This window comes from Lynx canadensis, chromosome D3 (assembly GCF_007474595.2).
Source record: "Lynx canadensis isolate LIC74 chromosome D3, mLynCan4.pri.v2, whole genome shotgun sequence".
Taxonomy (NCBI): Eukaryota; Metazoa; Chordata; class Mammalia; order Carnivora; family Felidae; genus Lynx; species Lynx canadensis.
In genome coordinates, this window is record NC_044314.2 from 15326392 (window position 1) to 15347988 (window position 21597).

The window sequence follows — 21597 nt, forward strand, 5'->3', positions numbered from 1 at the left end:
AAATATAAGGTGGTATTATTATTATTATTAGCGACTAGATACAATTTCAAGTTCATTCCTCTTGTAGCCCCTCCCAATTCCTCTACTTCTTCACCTGAGAGGTAGGCATCATTAATGATCACAGTGTCTTAGAATCTAGACACTGTGGATGGATATGATGAAAATAATAGTTAAGAAGTATTGGAAACTTATCATAGAAATCAGGCGTTGACCTAAAGTCTTTCTATGCATTGAATAATTTAATCATTGTAATAATCCCAAGGTAGATATTATTAAGATGTATTTAAAGAGGAAGGAACTGAGACACAGACAAATCATTGTAGCTAACCCAAGGTCACATACCTGGTAAATGGTAGAGTCATTACTGAAAGAAAAATAATTAAGAGTCAAACCTGAATAGATGTAGGTTGAAAGTTCACATGATCGTGTAACTGAAGTCCCAGTGTCAGGTGAATGCAGGCTTTAATAGTTCCCGGAATATTAAATCTAAGAGGCATCTCTTGAAACCTGGAAGAGTAGAGAATGACAAAAAAAAAAGTACTGCTTTACATGGTAGACAGGAAAGCCACAGAATTTACTAGAGGCTTCAGGAAGACAGAATAGAGATGTTTAGGATTCTTAAATCATGTAAGATTACTCTTTGGGGGGAAGGCAGTAACACATCTCCCCCATTCCCAAATATTACTTGTTACTTCTCTAGGTTAAAGAATAAAGTTTGAATAAAACATGAGACTGACTTAGATGTAGTTTTATATTATTTTTGCCCTGCTAAGTTTCATGTTAGTTTTTAAAACTTTCTCACCCTTGGTTCCACCACAATCAAATGGGAAGTTGTCAGAACAACAGAAGATGGGAAGACACGTGGGATGTTGGATCCCAGCTTAACAGACACTGGTGTATTAATCCCAGTTGGAAGTCTCTATTCCGATGTCACCCCCAGCTCTCCTTGGCAAGAAGCAGCCTCAGAAGATTGACAATTAACTCTGGGTCAGAAGGGATTGTTTTGGGAGGATCTAGAAGAATTTAAACACCCGAGTAGGACAACTTCAGACATCTTACACAATCAGGGGCTTGAAATCTAAGGGCACATTAATGTGTTATATGGCTCAAAGTGTTTCCTGCTATATTTTCTTGCAGTTCAGAAAGACTGTAACTTCAAAAGACATTAATTGGTGACAGTTTGACCAGCATGCAGTGGGAAAAAATGAACAAACAAAAACTAAGCAATTTTGGTCAAAAAAATTGTGTTGTTGGAAAACACTTTTTTCACCTTTAGGTATAAAACACTTCCATTATAGAGTTTTCAAATAATCCCAAGGGTTTACACATATTTCAGCCCATAAAAGCATAATTTTCTTGTTTTTCCTCTTGTGCCCAATTATCACCTCTTTTACCATTAAAGTCAGGTAACAACAATATCTTGATATAGTAATTGGTTGTGAGTTGCTCATCTCATTGAGTTATCTTGCTACAAACTTGTTTTCATTTTGTGATGCCTACGTTAATGAATGACATCACTAAAGCCTGAAGCCTCAGAATCAACTTGGAATTATCCACAGCTCACAGATCCACACTGACAGGTTGAAATGCATATCTAATATTTCCATAGTCATTTACCTTACCAGGAGCCTGATCATACAATAATTTTTAAAGACAGAGTTCATACCACTTCTGTTTTTTTCTTTTTTAATTAATGTTTATTTATATTTGGGAGAAAGAGCGAGAGACACAGTGTGAGTGGTGGAGGGGCAGAGAGAGACAGAGACAGAATCTGAAGCAGGCTGAGCTGTCAGCACAGAGCCCAACGCGGGGCTTGAACTCATGAGGCATGAGATCATGACCTGATGTTTAACCGACTGAGCCACCCAGATGCCTCCATACCACTTTTTTTTTTTGAAAGCCTTCTTTAAGTCATCAAAGTAGAATGAATTGCTCCTTCATCTGTACTTCTATGGCATATTTTTTTTTTAATTTTTTTTTCAACATTTTTATTTATTTTTGGGACAGAGAGAGACAGAGCATGAACGGGGGAGGGGCAGAGAGAGAGGGAGACACAGAATCGGAAACAGGCTCCAGGCTCCGAGCCGTCAGCCCAGAGCCCGACGCGGGGCTCGAACTCACGGACCGCGAGATCGTGACCTGGCTGAAGTCGGACGCTTAACCGACTGCGCCACCCAGGCGCCCCTACATATTTTTTTTTTTAAACTTAAAACAAAGATCTAAACAGGCATTAGAAGTAGACAGGGGTTCAAATCTCAGCTCTGCCACTGACACATGAACAGGCGATTTCACTTTTCTAAACCTGGAAACATATCTGTAAAGTGTGACACCATGAGGTTTTTGTAAAGATGATATCATAGGGTAAGCATATTAAAGGTGATCACCTAATATAGTTTTTTTCCTCAATATTCACTACAACTTCTGGCAGCTAGGATACAATTGATCACAAATGGACGTACGATTGTATGTATGTGTGTGTATCTTGTGTGCGCTCCTTGAAGGTAGGGATCCTCCAGGATGCAGTAAGTGTTAATAAACATTTGTTGAGGGGCGCCTGGGTGGCTCAGTCGGTTAAGCGTCCGACTTCGGCTCAGGTCATGATCTCGCGGTCCGTGAGTTCGAGCCCCACGTCGGGCTCTGTGCTGACAGCTCAGAGCCTGGAGCCTGTTTCGGATTCTGTGTCTCCCTCTCTTTCTGCCCCTCCCCTGCTCATGCTCTGTCTCTCTCTCTGTCTCAGAAATAAACATTAAAAAAATTAAAAAAAAAAAAAAAACATTTGTTGAGCAGAATAGAGTCCTAAGACCTATGTCTTTCATTCAATTACAGTATTAACAGTATAGTGTGAAGAAAATAATTATCTTTTCACTTAAATAGATAAGTTAAATGACTTAATTTTTTATTATTTTTCTTTATTATTTTTTTTTCTCCAAGGTTTGGATGGGAAAATGAATATGCATGAAATTATCTGAGCTGTATCTGTTAAAATAATCAGTTAAAGTGAAAACACTGAGTAAAAACATTGAAGACAACAACAGTATTGGGTTTCGTTTTTTTCAAAGTCAGATGTTTGGCATCCTAGAAACTGTATACATACGTACGTGTGTAACTGTAAAACAGAGTTTTTTAAGGAGAGGTATTTCATTTTGAAAAATATGAGACTTAATATTAAAATTATAACTCAAGGTGCTAAGAGCCCAGATCCATTAATATTAGAAGTGAGTGGTAGAATCTAATGTCAGGAGCTAATGGCTCCATAATATAAGGGACCTATTTTAATTAAAAGTAAAATCCGCAGACTATTTGCAATCAGTACTTTAATAGTTGCCACCCAGGAATGAAAGGAGGAATGAGTGAAGAGAGCCCATTTCAGCAAAATAGAACTCGCCCAATCTAAGCCAGTTTACTTCAATATGGAAGATCGAACTTTATGTGTAAGGAGAACCCCAGACTGGCTGTCTACATTTCCTGAGTGCCTGGGCCTTTTTCCTGTGACTTTATCCCCTTTTTTTTCTGGTAGGACCTCAACAGAAACATAATCTCTTGAAGGCCAATGTCATTTTCTGCTCTGCTACTTACTATGTATTCTTCAGACTGCATATTCCATGAGCTCCAATAGCTACCAAAAAAAAAAAAATCGTTGCTTCTCCTTTGTGTCTTTTAGTTAGTTCATCTTTACTGCAGGAACAGTATATTTCTACTAAAATGCTGGATTAGTTAACCAGTCTCTCTCCCTCCATCTCTCTACCTCTCTTCCCCACCCCCTACCTCTTTAATTGTCCACGAATATCACACAGAGGATTGCATTACCATGTGATTTCATATGTCTAGGCAAAGAGAAACCAGTTTGTGTCTCTTGTAGGGAAGAGCATCTTGTAATAATTTATCATCTATAATGTATTTTGGCAAATTTTTTATTTTGATAGCATTTTACACTTGCAGAGAAGTTGCAAGAATAGTAAGAGGAATTGCCAGTGACCTTTACCCCAGATTCAAGCACAATTGTTTACTTTGTGTTCTGTTTGTTCTGTATCTATGTGTAGATATAGGCAATTATGTATCTATATTTGTATCTATCTAGCTATCATTTATCTATAGTGACTTGCCATTATTTATCCTACTTATGTTCTATAAAGCCACCACGAACACTAAATTAGTGAATCCTGAGCCACTGCTCCTACGGGAAGGTTCCTGTGCCTCTCGGGTCACAAACATTTTTATCAAGTGATTCATACATAACTTTGTTTTATGTGTGTTTTTGTTTATTTTTTTTTATTTTTTTTTTAAATTTTTTTTTCAACGTTTTTATTTATTTTTGGGACAGAGAGAGACAGAGCATGAACGGGGGAGGGGCAGAGAGAGAGGGAGACACAGAATCGGAAACAGGCTCCAGGCTCCGAGCCATCAGCCCAGAGCCCGACGCGGGGCTCGAACTCACGGACCGCGAGATCGTGACCTGGCTGAAGTCGGACGCTTAACCGACTGCGTCACCCAGGCGCCCCTGTGTGTTTTTGTTTAAAGACACCTTATTTAATATAAAAAATAGTAAGTAATATTATTTGAAACCTTTGATTTTTTTGACAATATAATCAATATAATTGACTATGTTGATTCATTAATATTGAACTTCTGACCAATAGCATTATCACTCATGCCGGGAGGAAGCTTATTTAATGCATGTATTTTCTCTGGAAGGCACATTACAGCTTTCTTGAGCTTAGGAACACTAGACAGCACTTCTGCCCTGAAATTGAGGGTCATTTTAAAGTTCAAAATCACTAAAAAAGAAAAAAAAAGCACAAAAATGCAAAAAATATGCCACTAAATTGACTGTGAAAAGGACGTTGTTTACAAGATGAGAGCCTGAAAGAAGGCCAAGTGTGTCTGTTTTCTGCCTCAGCTGGGAACACATAAGTCAAGACACTTAGATTTTTTGCTGCTTTGCCTCTACCTGCAAATGATCACTAAAGCATGGATTATTGATTTTAGGATTACAAACAAATTTAATAAGTAGGCAAATTCACAAATACAGATTCTTGGCTGCATATATATTTGACCCATATGTTTACCTGTATGTATCACTTTCCGTGCCACATGGAAGCAAATTGGAGATGTAGCTACTTACCCTTAGATATGTGTGATTTTTTCCTAGGAGCAAAGACATTGTCTTACATAACCACAGTACAATGATAAAAGTCAGGAAATACAATAGTGATATAATATAATCTATATTCCATATTAAATCTCCTCATCTGAGAGAGTCCTTTATGGTCCTTTTCTGTTTCAGTGCAGGATCATACATTTCCTTTAATTCTTGTATCTCTAGTCTTTATCTAGAGCACCTCCTTATTCTTTTCTTGTCTCTTTTGACCTTGATTTTTCTAAGCAGCACTGACCAGTTATTATGGAGAATGTTTCTCTACATGGGGCTTGCCTGGGGCTTCTTCACAGTGGGATTGGGTGATGCATTTTTAGTAGGACTATCAAAGGAGCGTGTTGTTTCCTTCTGAGTGTATCCTGTCGGAGGTACATGCTCTTGTTGTCTGTCACATGTGCTATCTGCCAAGTTTTTACCAGTATTTTTCCCTTTGAAATTAATAAGCAGTTTGAGGGGGAGATACTTGGAGACTTATACAAATATGCTGTCTTTCATCAAATATTTGCCAACTGGTTTAAGCATCCTTCTATGGTTATGTGTTCTACTGTAAGGAAGAACTTCTCCCTTCTTCCCCATCTATGTATGTACTCTTATTTATTTATATCAGATGAACTAGTGGATTTTTATTTGATTCAATGGAATATAAGCCATTTCTGTCAGTATTTATTTTAACATTCAAGTTGTTCAAAGTTTGGCCAGTGGGATCGCTTTCAAACCGGGCTGTATTCTTTTGATGTGTCTGTAGCATTACTTCAGCTCTTCCTTTCTTTATGATGCAACAAGATATTCTAGGCTTTTCTGCAAAAATCTCTGCCCTCTTTTAGTGGATAATGGTCTTTAGTAACTAAAATTTGGCTACAAGGCATATTTGGTGCTACTGATGGGTCATTGTTTCTAGGTCCCTTTATCAGATAGAGTAGGAAATAAATACACACACACACACACACACACACACATACATACATATTCATACATATGTAGACATATACATAGACACCCATATATAATACACATACACACATATATATCTGCACACATGTATAGATCTATATCGATACCTATATCAATATATAGATCCAGCATGCAGAGTGCATTCTAGTTTTTTCTTTCCGTATTTGTAATTCTCTTTTCCAATGAGGAGACATTTAGCTTTCATTATTGCTGATATAGTTACTTTTGCCCAAACTAGAGTATATGGCATACACTTTTAAAATTGCTAATTCATACCACTGTGAACAAAAAGCAAAACTACAAACCAGAATTCATTATCTGTTTATAGTGTTTCAGGTTAAATGTACACGCAATGAAATGTACACATCTCAAGTGCACAATTCAATATGTTTTAATGAATGTACGATTACCACTTGTTCTTTCTGAAGGTAAGTCAGCTGTCATTCATATCATTGTTCTCCTGTGTGTAATTTTCATTTTTTTCTGGCTGTCTCCTGTTTGACTATGATAAACCTGAGTATGGTTTGCTTTGTCTTTGTCTGTTTGTGCTTTACTGATTTTCTCAAATGGAAGTTTATGTTTCAACAATTATGAGAGATTGTATGCAACCACTTCCTCAGATATATGTATATTTTTTCTGTTCCAGACTCTTTTCTCTCCTTTTGTGATTTCAACGACTCATAAGTTAGACTCTTTGATATTGTCCATCATCTCACTGAAGCTCTCTTCTTTTTCTTTCTTCTTCAGATTAGTTTCTACTGATCTGTCTTCATGTTCACTAATTCCATCTGCAATCTTCTGCTAACCTCATCCACTGATTTTTAAAATTTCAGATGTTGTACTGTTGAGTTTCAGTCTTTTGGTAGTTTTTATCTCTCTGCTGAACTTCTCCATCTTTTTGTCCTGGACATATTTATAACAAAATAACTGCTTTACATTATGACATCTGTATGTTTCAGTTGATTTCTGGTGACTGATATCATACTTCTTTGTGAATCATATTTTTCTGTTTTCCTTATTTAGGAATTTTTATTTATAAACAGAACATTGTGAATAAAATACTCTAGAGACTAACTTCTGCTATCCTCCCCTGGAGAGTGTATTTATAGCTGTTTTATCAGGAATTAAACTGGCTAGACTCAAACTCTAAGCTTTAGCTCTCTTACAGTTGGCAGCAGCTAAAATCTCTGACAGTCCCGTCACTTTCTTTTACACATTCAGGAAGGAGTCAGCTTCTTATAGATCAGGGGCCAGCCACCAGTTTGGCCAGATTTTCAATGCAGAATTTGGACTTTCTCATACTCTGTCTTTTCCAGGGTTTCCTTTAACATAGAATATGTAGTGTGGCAGCCCCAAAGCCAAGCCAATAAGACTCAAGCTTTTTGCTTCAGGTGCAGACATCTGACCATGTAGGAGAGCTTCCCTCACATGAAGAGTGCATTTCAAGTGCATTTTCCTACTTCAGAGGTTGACTCTTCCAGTTTCCTTTTGCTTTTGACCACTCGTTTCCTCAATTACGTCCACTGTTTATAATTTTATCTGCAGTTTCCATCCATTACCAGCTATTGTGCCATTACCAGAAGCAGAATTCCATTAACTTTTAATGAAGTAATAGTTGTTTTTTTTTCTAATTCTAAAAACCGAACTTCCTTGTAGAAGAAATTGGACAATACATAAAAAATAGAAAAACTAATTTGTAATATATTTACTCAGAACTACCATTATTAACATTTGAAATACATTATTATAGTTTTCTCTGTCCTGTTTTCTTATACCCAGATACTCACACACTCAAAATTGGCATATATCTACTACTTTGTGTCCTGAGTTTTTCATTTAGCATATCATGGACATTTCCATTTGATTACATACATTTTGTAATGGCATTTTAATTATTTAATAATGTGTCCTAATTTGTATGTACATCATTTATTTAAATATTAGTGTTGATCACTTAGATTGATGCCAATTTTCATTCTGTTAAATCGGGTCTGTGAAACACATGCATTAATGTTTTATAGTATCCTGGATTATTTTATTAAGATTGATTTCCAGAAATAAGGGCAGTACATCAAAAGTATAAATATTTAAGGATTCTAGCTTGTACTTGATGTTTTCAGGAAAGCTTTTAAAACTAATTTATGCTTAAATTGGTTATATATGAGAGTTCTGCCTCACCACAACATCTATACATGCATGCATTATTGTAAAATATCTCCAAGTTGACATGAGAAAAGTTATAACTCACTGTAGGTTTAACTTACATTCGTAGTGAGATTAAACATTAAATACATTTATTAGCCACCTGTAATTATTTTCTGAACTATCTACTTATCTATTTTACCATTTCTTCTTCTAGTTGGGTGTTGGCCTCTTCTTAACAGATTTGTAACAAATCAAGAAAAGTAGAAATACTAATTCTACTTCCCTCTTCGCTCCCACGTGTATTCTTCAATGGCAGCCTCTTCTGGTGCTTAGTTCTATGGTTCAAGAAAACGTGCTTGTTTTTGTCCTTCGTTCATTTTGAAGCACTAGACAACACCTAATAACCTCCCATATGGAAGGTAAAGATGTAAATAAATCATTTGTACTCTTGCCTTCTTTTCCCTTCTCTTCTCACAGTTTCAGATTTACACTATTTTTAGTTTTCTACTAGTTATTTTTTAAATTTTTATTTGAGAGAGAGAGAGAGAGAGAGAGAGAGAGAAAGTGAGCAGGGGAGAGAGGTAGAGGAAGAGAGAGAGAATCTTTTTTTTTTTTTTTAATTTCTTTTTTATTTTTATTTTTTTTGGGACAGAGAGAGACAGAGCATGAACGGGCGAGGGGCAGAGAGAGAGGGAGACACAGAATCGGAAACAGGCCCCAGGCTCTGAGCCATCAGCCCAGAGCCCGACGCGGGGCTCGAACTCACGGACCGCGAGATCGTGACCTGGCTGAAGTCGGACGCTTAACCGACTGCGCCACCCAGGCGCCCCTGAGAGAGAGAATCTTAAGCAGGCTCCACGCTCAGCATGGAGCCTGATGCAGGGCTTCATCCCATGACCCTGGATTGTGACCTGAGCCAAAATCAAGACATCCCTCCATTAGTTATTTTTGTAGCTTAATATGACTTAAACCTGTATTCTTTGTTGCATCAAATTTTGAAAGTACAATCTTATTTTGCGTCATGAGGATAATTACCTTTTCTCCCTTTCTTCACCATTCGTGTTTTATATCAACATGAAATTGACTTTATTTTTCCTACACTCAATGTTTAAAATTATACCACATTTAATTTGCTTCATATTTTTATGTATATATATTTTTAAATTTTTCACTCATATCTTGGAGAGCTTCCTGATTCTTCATTACCACTGCATAGTATTTTATTGCATGGTTATTTCATAATAAGTGCACTATATATAAACATTTACATTGTTACCAATATTTTGCTATTATAAAGTTGAAATATATGAAATTACTAATTTTGGAGAAAGATAATGAAATATTGGCATTTTCACAAATATCAATCTAATACAAAGTGCTGTCTTTAGAATATATTTCTAGGAGTGTCATTTTGATTAATTTTGCCAAATTTTTTCCTTATGGCATTTGTATGAGGATTTCTACTTTCTCCTAGCATTGCTGACATTTTTTTTTTGCTCTGACTTCGCAGCTTTGCCAATTTGAAATGTAAAAAATGGCATCTCATTTTAGTTATAATACATTTTTATTACTATGAATGAAATTGAGCATGATTTCATATTTTAAAGGCCATTTTTAATTAATTATTTTGCTGAACTGTATCAATATCCTTTGAACTCTCTTTACAGAGATAATATTTGACACATAACATGATGCTAATTTAAGGTGTACATGTTGACCTGATACATTCTGGTGTGGTTGCCATTGTAGCAAAAGATATCACCTCTGTCACATCAGGTAATTATTATTTCTTTTTTGTGGTTGGAGTAATTGAGATATAGTCTCTTAGCAAGTTTGAATATTAAAATACAATATTGTTGTCTATATTCACTGTACCTCGAATTGGATTTACAGAACTTGGTCAATGCTATTTGGACGTTTGTACCCTTAAACAGCATCATTCCTATTCCCCTGCTCCCCAGCCCCTGGTAACCACCATTTTACTCTCTGCTTTTACCAGTTTGGCTTTTTTAGACTCCACATGGAGGTGATATCGTACATATTTGCCTTTCTCTCTCTGAATTATCTCATTTAGGATAATGTCCTCAAGGTTCATCCATGTTTTTGCAAATGGCAGGATTTCCTTTTTTTCTCATGGCTGAAGAAAATTGCACTGTATATCTCTATCACACCTTCTTTATCTGTTCATCTATCGATGGACACTTAGGGGTTTCCATAGCTTAGCTATTGTGAATAATGCTGCCATAAACATGACAGGGAAGATATCTCTTCACTATCTGTTTTCATTCCCTTTGGTATATACCCAGAAGTGGAATTGCTGGATTGTGTGGTAGATCAATTTTTAATTTTTTGAGGACCCTCCATATTGCTTTCCAGGCATTGCTCCTCCAATGTTATCTTGCATCCAGTGGGCTGACCAGACATCAGATGCCAGATAGCCTCATTTTGTTTGGAAGGCAATTAGTTTATTCTGTAAAGAAGCTTTTAGGATCTTCTTTTTATTCTTCATGTTTTTCGGTTTCACGTACCAAGCATGGGAGTTTTTGTGTTTGTTTGGCGACTCTTACTCTGTCGTCAATCTGTTGATGTGTCTTCCTTCAGCTCTAGGAGGTTCTTTTCTGTTATTATTTTGATGTGTGTCCCTCTCGACTTTCTTACTCTTTCTTTCCGGAATTCCTACTTGTTGGACAGTGGACAACCTATATGGTTTTATTCCTCATCTCTCACATGTTTCCTGACTCATTATCCTTTCATGCTCTGTATTTTGGGAGACATCCTCAACCTTATTTTCCAGTCATTCTTTGGTTGTACAGTAATGCTTAATCTTGAGACTCTTCATCTTCTCAGTTTGTTCCTTGCTCATAGCTTTCTAGTTTTGTTTTATAAATACAATACTTTCTCTGACCACTCTGAAGGCATTCAAGGTTCTCAAAGGCCTCTCTGTTTTCTTAACCTTTCAAAATACCATTTAAAATTTTCATTTATTTTGTGCTTTCTCTTGTATGCTACTGGGTTTCATCATGTATCTGGCATTTCCTTCTTACTTCTCCATTCATACTTAAGAAGGAAGTAGATTTTCTATGCTACCAGGAGCACAAGATGCTTCTGTAGATATTTTCTCTAAGGAGCTCTGTGTGGGGCCACTTCGATAGGTAAAGCTACATGATCTAGGCAGCAGGCTGAAGATCCCATTCCCCAACTTAAAGTCAACACCAAATGCATTTTATTCAGCAGGAAAGGGAACAGGGAAAAGGATGCTTGCCATGAGAATCTGACTTTTGCCCAATGATGATTTTGCTTCCTTTAGAGAACAGCCTTTGGAGTTTTGCCTGGGGAGGTCATGCTGGCCATTTATGCTCTGCACTTGACTTTATGGGACGGGGAGTAAGATGGGAGTTCTGACTACTCTAGTTGCCTCATATGTAACTCATTAATTATTTCACTGAAAATATAACTATATCACAATATATACTTGCCCATGTCATTCCTCAGATGCATACTCAATTATCCTGTGTCATAGGGGTGCCTGGAATCTGGCTATGTATGTTAATATAATTGCTGGAACCTTCTGAGCTCCATGGCTAATTTATAAGTAGATTCTGTTGACTTTATGTTAATTCTCCCTCAGCCTTCTAGGTGGCTAGATGTCTTCCTTTACCTCACTTTCTCAATTTTTCTCCTCCCTGTTAGGGGAAAGGGACTCTCTCCCCCCTCTCCCCCCAAATAAGCATCAATTTCCTTCTCCTTTTTATTTTTTATCGTGGATATTGGTTATTCCTTTATAATTCTGGCAGACTGTAAATAGACTCTACATAGAAGTTACTCTAATAACATAATTTCAGCAATCCTTCCAATTTACATTTGGCTTCGTGGAAGACTTAATTAAGTAACAAGGAAACTTTGATGAAAGCTAATACAGAGGCCATCAGGGGGGATGACCTTAGACTAGGCTACAGAACATTCCTCAACAACTGATCCTTGGATCATCAAGACACTTAGAGACTCAAAAAATCTAGAACTATAAAATAAAGAATACTAAATAATGATGGCAAGAAATAAAAACTGCTGACCTTATTTTTGCTAAAAGTCCTGTTCTTTCTTACTTTGTATATGCATAATGTGGTCATTTTAAAAGCCTAGTGCCTTCTGAATGTGCTCTTTGGTCATTCTTTTTTCTCCTATTCTCCTTCTCTGGTTCCTTTGTCACAGTTCCTTTGTTACTGCACATTTCAATGCTCATTCCCTTTGTTGCTCTTCATGACTTCAGTCCTGTAATTTCCTCCATCTTCCTTCCTCTACCAAAGTACCCCATTGGAACTCTTGAGAGCTGTTCCACTGTATCCCCTCTTGGGCATCTTCCTATCCTACATCTGGATACTGTCTGTTCACTCAGAGGTCAGAAACCCTGTGACCAAGCCAGATGTCAAGATGGAAATCCAAGACAAAAAGACTGTTAATTCTCAACAATTAGTTCTAGCCATTAGCTGATGGAAACAAAATGCACATCAATATCAGGACTCTGAATAAGATCATACACTTGGCCTGTGCAGAAGGAGGTAATACGCCATACAAAATGTTGAGCACAAACGTGGACGCAGAACAGAAAGCAACAGACAAGTTGTGATGTTTTTAATTGAACATTTTAAATGGACAGAGGAGTAGCAATGGAATAGCCTCACTTGTAAGCGGCCCTGAGAATTTCAGGCTATGCTGCCCGTGGCTGCTTCTGGCGAGAACTATTTGTTAATACAGCTTGTACTGGTGACAGACAAGCAGAGGGCTCCTCACAGCTGTCAATTTCTCTAATGAAGGAAGAAAAGAACACATGCACTAGATTTCTGTATTGACTTCTCAAGAGCTGGCGCGAACCTCCAGGTGCCAACCTATAAATACTTTTGAAAACAGAGTTGAGACTGTCTTTCATATTGGTGCTTTTAATCTATTCACACCAATATCAACCAAGTAAGTAGAGCAGAACTTCAGTAACAAGGCATTGCTTTTGACTGTAATGGTCTAAAATTTGACTTTATTATGTATCTTTATACGATTTTGTGTGAAAAGTTGGAGAGGGTTTCCATGACTGATAACAATCTTATCTCTCTGAAATGTTTGATTTATACAGATTCTTTCCATAACAATGACATGATTTTAAAAAATTAAACTACCCTTCTTTGCCAAGATGATAGCAATCTTTTTTGGTCCGTCTTATAACTTATCTCTAAAATGCCCATCTTCATAATATGCCGATCATTAGAGTAATGCATATTTGATGACAATGGGTAATAAATAACATTTCAAAGCCTATTTCTAGGCATTGATTGATGTACATATTGTTTTGTGTGCTGTGTCTAATGACCACATCTTACTTTTTCTGTCTTTTTTTTTAACATCACCTGCTGAGGAGTAAATGAGAACTGACCTGTTTTGAAATCCTCTTCCAGAAATAAAACTCTTATCCTATTACTTTTGTGGCTGGGGAGAAGATTTGGCACACGTAGTGTCATTCATTTGCAAATGCAAAGTCACCCACTTGAAAGCCTATTCACTCCGAGGAAGATATAGTCTATCAAACAAGATCAAGGGTACTTTTTATAGACTCACAAACATCTCTCTTTATGTACATACATAAAAGGAACTGATAAGAATAGAATTTTTCTCACTGGGAAAAGTCCCCTAAGTAAAAATACCCGGTTCTGTGAAATTTATTGATCATAAAGGGGAAGTACTCTTGCAAAAGTGCCGCTAAGCGACCCGGGCTCTATTGATACATAACACGTCTATGGCTCAGTACTACTGAGAAACTCTCTTATGTGCTCTTTGGGAAAAACCAGTGCAGACACATTCTTAATGAGCACTTTACCCGTTCTTGTATCACTTGCAGATAGCCACTCGGCTGTTTGCCCAGGGATATTAAACCCCAGGGGAAAGGACGAGGCCTTGCTTGGGTCTCAGTCTGCCTGTGCTGTTGTGGTCTACACGAATCCCTGGCACCAAACCCCTAGTCCCACCGGGCCCTGTTCTCACTGGACACAAGCCACAGGTCAGTGCGGCCACCAGTAAGATTACGTGTCAGCAAAGTGGAAAACATATCAGTCCCACCAATCGCCTTGACTCAGTTTTCAAATGTTTTTCTTTCTAGCATGAACTATTCAGGGTTTTCCTTGTAGGGAGTGTCTGTGAGTCCAGGTGTTGTGCAGTTGCTGGGTTCATTTGTTTCTTCTTTTTCTGCTGACTTACTTTTTTTTTTTTGAATGTCACTTTATAAAGGAGCCCTGGCATCTAAGTTCGGGAAAGAAGAATAAAAAGAATAGAAGAGGGAGAAAAAGAATCAAAGCTCATAGGATAGATTAAGAATTATAAATAACTTAATCTGAGAAATGGTCAATCGTACACAGGATTTAGGTAGGTTGTCTCAGTATTTGCTTCAAATTCCAAAATGGCTAAAATCTGCCAAAAATTTCCTATTTTATTTGATTGCCAACAATGAGATAGGCAGGTAAGCTTTTTTGTTTTATTTTATTTTTTCTTTTTGAAAAGACATTCACTTACTTTCTTCATTCTTATTTAACTCCTGTATTAGATCAAGAACATACTTCGGTGAATATGATGTTGGATATTATTATTCTGGGATCCTTTCATGAAATTATTTCCAAAAATGAGTTAATAATGATTTCTGGTCTCTCGATTATTCACTGTTCTCTTATTTTGCTACTTTTGCTTCTTTGGCCTACAAGCCTCCAGAGATAGCATAGATTCCAAGGGCGCTTTTCAGCCATCCTAATGTAATGGTGTAAAACCATTAAATTCACTATTTGTTGGTATTCATTTATTTACCAGCCTTTCCTCAACCACAGTCAATTTTCATTATTCAACTAGTCCCTCAACCAGATCAAAAATTATATATTTACTGTTAACACATACAAAATATTAGGTGCTATAGTGAATTTCAAAAAGGTCCAACATTGTTCTGGTTTTGATAGGCACATTACCATATTTTATTCTAACCTGGCCACATGGTTGATTCTTTGCAAATCCTGTGTGTCATGCTAGAAATTCACAAGTATCAGACCTATTCATGTTCCTGAAGTGTGTATTATGAGGAATAAAAAAGTAAGTGAAAAACCAAGCATTTGGGCTCAGTGGGTGTTTACATTGGAAGGTTATAATATTTTCAAAATTTGCCCGTTGGCATATAATTTATATTTATTGGTCACCAATGTGTACTTATAAGTTAGAGTAAAGATGTGCGCTGGGCATTTGTTAAAATGGATAATTTTTTTTTTAACCTAAAGTGACATGAAGTTTAATAAGCTGTTAATTCACTTATCCTGGAAATTCTTCTAGGATAGATAGTTTGGGAAATATATATTTGGAAAAAATCTAGAGATTTTGGAAAAGTTGGATGTCCTTTTCTTAAAGCTGTAAATTTGAAAGGAAAATAATGTAAGCACTTTGAAGCCTGAATCAATGAAATTTAAGGTTTCAAGCTGGTTATCTCCAGGGCCTTGGAGACACCATTCTGGCTGAAATGAATTTGGTGACACAACCTAAGTCAATGTCCTAAATAATAATCCTTTCAATCATATGAGATGCCATTATAGTGTATTACTAGTGCACCATGGTTAAATTAGAACTGCTACCTAGAGAATGATAATTATACCTGGTTACATGTGTACCATATACATATACACATATGTGTGTGTGTGTATACACACACACACACACACACATGCACACATAGATGATGTATATTCATACATATGAATATATATAATTTTATTTGAAAAACTCTCATGGGATGATCCATTGAAGTTGCCCCATAGAATTTTATAATAAAACTGAAACACAAAGAAATAATTTGTTATGCTGTCTATGTCAAACACTAATTCGAGCAGGTGCTTTCTTTCCACCTTAAGAATGTGTTTTTGTTGTTATACTTTAAGCATCATTATCATTTCCACTGAGATCTTGAGGGAAGTATTGCATTTCATTACCTTTTGTATCTTGCATCTTCTATCTTGGCATCCGACCTACACTGAGCAAACTATGAAATTTGAATATGAAATATGAACATTTAGGTACATTCACTTGGGTGAAAATTGTCATCTTTCTGGTCAGAGAGCGCATCTCTCAGGACTGTAATACTACATGCATTATTAAATGATCTGGGATAAGCAATGTAGAGGAAGAACAGAATACCATCTAACTTGTAATCGTCGTCCAGGATAGTAACTGTCTTAAGTGGTAAAAAATTACTGTCGGTGCTTTCTAGAGCCATTAAGAGCTTGCTGCACCCTGGAGTGCTGTGAGCCATAAAAGCAGAGTGGAGATAAACACACCCTGGGGTGTCATAAGCCATGAAGCACAGATGTGTTCACCCATATTATGATAACCGTTGCTTAGAGAAATCCTGTTTTTAGTAAAAGAAGAAAAAGAAGAAAAAATGCATTTTCCTATTCAATAAAGATGTAGCAGTTTAATCTCTCATTTCTTAAACATGTAAGGCAACCGGACTGGGAATTTTTACATAGATAGATCTTTCCCTTTAGAATCTCCTTCCGGTATTGCAAAGTGATGTTTTAAGACCTGACTGTACATTATGTACAATGACTGAATGAAACAAACCAAAACTTCAGCCTTAGTATCAGGACTTTAAAAAAGTGATCTGGTTTGTAAATATTGCCAGACTTCAGTTACTTTTCTCTTGTACAGGAAAGAGAAATAACAAAATTCCATAGCTTTTATATCTGCACAAAACTAGATTCAGAAATGTTGGGCTTATATCTTGGCTCTGCTATTGGCCACAAACTAACTTGTGCAATTCACTGTAAAAATGAAGGCTTAAGAGGATAATCTCTAAAGCCACCTATAGGTCTGACATCCTAGATATATGCTTACCTATCTCTCTTTTAGGTCAAATTCATAGTAGCCAATGTACAGCCAGGCTTGATTAAATTGGCGATTTATATTCTCAAGCCACTGTTAAAGTATAAATTTTAATGGAAGTTTTAGCATCAGTTGAACACATTATTTGGATCTCCAGCATAGACGTTATCTCAAGAAGATTCTTACTGTTAGGTGCCCGATCTGTTGGTGTTTCATCTACTGGATGAGATTGAAAAGATATTAGACGTAGTTCCTCAAGGCAAAGTTGATGTGTGTGATTACATTGTTGAAGAACATTTTCAATTTCCTTTGGATATCTCAAATGAAAACAAAGGGTATTCATATAGTTCTCCCAAAAACGACTTCTAAAATTTGTTGGCATTTTAAGTGTGTTGCTACTTTAATCAGAGACAAAGTGAGCAAATTTCATGATGTAGTCATGGTGAAAATATCAAATTTTATGGTTTGTCACAGACTAATAAGCAAATAATATTAAGGCTGCGCAGACTCTTTTTCAATAACTTGAGCGATTATCAAAGATTACACAGGACATGTTTAGCAAAAGAACAAAAACTAATAAATATGAACATCAGCCTGTGAGCTGTGCCTCATTAATTCTTTACACACCAGTGAAATTGGAGTAAAGCAAGAAATATTCATTGTATAATAACCAGGAACTTGTGTAGAGACGTTTTTAAAATACTGTTTTTCATTAATAATTTAAGAGAATAAATGAATTTGCTATTTTAGGAAAGTGAATTGGCATTGCCTGGATTTAGCACTGAAAATACTATTGTGTAATAGAGAATGAACTTGACCCAATGCCTTTCCTTCACCTCCTGGAAGGTGATCTCTAGGTTCCTGAAATGTCCTGCCTGATAGGAGTATTTTTTTTTCCAGTTGGAGGCTTTGGTCCCTGAGCAGACTAAGTGTGATTTATGGTGGGATCTTTGGGCCATGTCATATCAGTTCTGATCTCCAGAGGAACTAAAGGTATTAGCCTGACCTCCCGGAAGGTTGGAGACTAAAAGTCAGCCTTGCAGGCAGTGTGTGATCAGTATATGTGGACACCAAAGGCTGGATGAGCTTTTCTGGTTGGTAGTACCCTATGTGTGTATTGTCACATCAGAGTTGGAAGGAGGGAATGTTGTCCTTGACTCCATGACAAGAGAACAGCTGGAAATTCCTCATTTGGATCCTTCTAGGACTCTACCTTATGTGTCTCTTCTCTTGGCTGATTTTTTAAGACTTTTTTTTTAATGTTTTGTTTTATTTTTGAGTGAAAGAGAGAGAGAGAGAGAGTAGGGAGGGACAGAGAGAGAGAGGGAGACACAGAATCCTAAGCAGGCTCCAGGCTCTGAGCTGTCAGCACAGAGCCCGACATGGGGCTCGAACCCACAAACCGTGAGATCGTGATCTGAGCCGAAGTCTGATGCTTAACCGACTAAGCCACCCACACACCCCTCCTTGGCTGATTTTAACTTGTATTTTTTCCCTGTAATAAACTGTAAGTGTGACTATAACAGAGTTCAGTCACTTTTGTGAGTTCTAGTGGATTACTAAATTTGAAAGCCCAGATCTGCAATTGGTGTCAGAAGTGAAGACAGACTTGTGGGGACTATTTGCTCAGACCTTGTAATTTGGTTAACTCTGGGTAACTACCTCAGGCCAAATGAATAAAACTAAAACAACTAAAAAATAAGATAAATCAAATACACACACACACACTTACATGTGTGCTACACACAAGATAAAACTAATGTGTGCATATATATATATATCTATATGTTAACGTATAGATATTTTATATAATTATCACTTTTGCTTGCCCCAAATCCCTTCCCCATTTTCTTCTAATAACAAAATTCCTCCTTCCTAATGGTTACACATTCTGTCCCCACCCACCTCCTACTCCTGGGGTAGTCACATGACCCAGCCTCGGTTAATCAGAGTCCTCCCTGAGTTCCTGCCCTTTTGGAATAAAATGATTAGTTTTCACAAGCAAGCTAGACCAAAGTCCTTCCTGAGATTGGTCTGTTAGAGCTATTAAGGAAAAATCTCTCTTTTTATCTAGAGTTGCCACAAGGACAGGATATATCCTTGGGGTTGCTAGTAGCCATTTAGGCATCTCTGCTACATGTAAAGAGGTGCTACTTTTAAGAATGAAGAACCCCAGGGGCGCCTGGGTGGCGCAGTCGGTTAAGCGTCCGACTTCAGCCAGGTCACGATCTCGCGGTCCGTGAGTTCGAGCCCCGCGTCGGGCTCTGGGCTGATGGCTCAGAGCCTGGAGCCTGTTTCCGATTCTGTGTCTCCCTCTCTCTCTGCCCCTCCCCCGTTCATGCTCTGTCTCTCTCTGTCCCAAAAATAAATAAACGTTGAAAAAAAAAATTAAAAAAAAAAAAAGAATGAAGAACCCCAAAGAGAAAGGAAATTTCAAGAAATAGAGATAAATCCAGTGGTAGAATTTCACTTGATTTCTTGGGTATTACACTCCTTGTGTTTCCTGACATCTGAGCCCATATTCTCCTTCTGCTTTTTGCCAGAGTAGATTGAAGGTATTTTGTTTTGTTTTGTTTTGTTCACAAACCTGTAGTAAAGATTTAGGTTTACAGCAAAATTAAGGAGGAAGTACAGAAATTTCCAGTATAACTCCTGCCAGCACATGCACAGCCTCCCCCATTGTCAACATTACTCAACCAGAGTAGTACACTTGTTACCAAGGATAAACTTACATTGACACATCAAAATCACCTGAAGTCCATAAGTTACATCGGGGTTCACTTGGTTTTATACATTCTGTGGGTTTGTACAAATGTATAATTACGTACAACCATCATTATATCATAGGATATTTTCACTGCCCTAACAATTCTCTACGCTCTCACTATTCATGTCCCTCCACCACCCACCCTGGCAAACGCTGATCTTTTTATTATCTTTATATATTTGCCTTTTGTAGAATGCGACATAGTTGACAATATACAGTCTGTATTCTTTTCAGAGTGGTTTCTTTCACTGAGTAATTTGCATTTAAGATTCCTTCATGTCTTTTCATGACTTGATAGCTGCTTTTTTTAGTGCTGAATAATATTCCATTCCATTGTCTGTGTATACCAGTTTATTAATTTATTAATTCCCTCACTTACTGAAGAATCCCTGGTTGCTTCTTAGTTTGGGCAATTATGAGTAAAGCTGCTGTATGCATCCATATGCAGGCCTTTATGTTTTATAAGTTCTCAAGTCCTTTGGGTAAATAACAAGGAACGTGACTTCCGTGTTTGGTACAAATATGTTTAGCTCTCTGAGAAACTGCTAAACTGATTTCCAGTGACCGTACCTACCACTTTGCATTCATAGCAGCAATGTAGGAGAGTTGCTGTTCTTCCATATCCTCACCAGCATTTGGTGTTGTCACCTTCTGGATTTTGTTCATTCTGATGGGTGTGTAGTCCTATCTCATTGTTGTTTTAATTGACATTTCTCTGATGATATATGATGTGGAAAATCTTTCCGTGCCTATGGAAAGATGGATTTCCATCTGTATATCTTCTCTGGAGAGGTGCCTGTTATGGTCTTTGTCTCCTTTTTTAATTGGGCAGTTTTCTCACTGTTGAGTTTTAAGAGTGCTTTATATATTTTTAACAACCTTTAATAGTCCTTTATCACATATGTCTTTTGCAAATATAGTCTTCCGGACTGTATCTTTTCTTCTCATTTTCTTGACATTGTCTTTTGCAGAGCAGAAGTTTTCAATGTTAATGAAGTCCAGCTTATCAATGATTTCTTTCATGGATCTTACCTTTGGTATTGTATCTAAAAAGTTACTACCATTCCAAAGGTCCTGTAGGTTCTCCCATATGTTATCTTATGGAAATATTACAGTTTTACATCTTAAATGTAGGCCTGTAATCCATTTTGAGTTAATTTTTGTGAAGGGTATAAGTTTTGTGTTTAGATTCGTTTTTTTCTTTTCTTTTCACAATGGATGTCCAGTTGTTGACAGCACAGTTTGTTAAAGAGACTGTCTTTTGCGATTGCATTGCCTTTGCTCCTTTGTCAGAGATCAGTTGATTATATTTATGCGGTCTATTTCTGGGCTGTCTATTCTGTTCCATTGATTTATTAGTCTGTTCTTTCACTAGTATCATACTGCCTTGATTTCTATGGACTTATAATAAGTCTTGAAGTCAGGTACAAATCTTCCAGCTTTGTTCATCTCCCTCAATATTTTCTTGGCTGTTTTGAGACTTTTGCCTCTTTGTATAAACTTTAGATCAATTTTTAATATCCATAAAATAACTTGCTGAGATATTGACTGGGATTGCATTGAATCTGTAGATTAAGTTGGGAAGAACTGATATCTTGACAATATTGAGTCACCTTATCAATGAACATGGAATATCTCTCTATTTGTTCTTTGATTTCATTCATTATCTTTGTTGTTTTCCTCATATGTATCT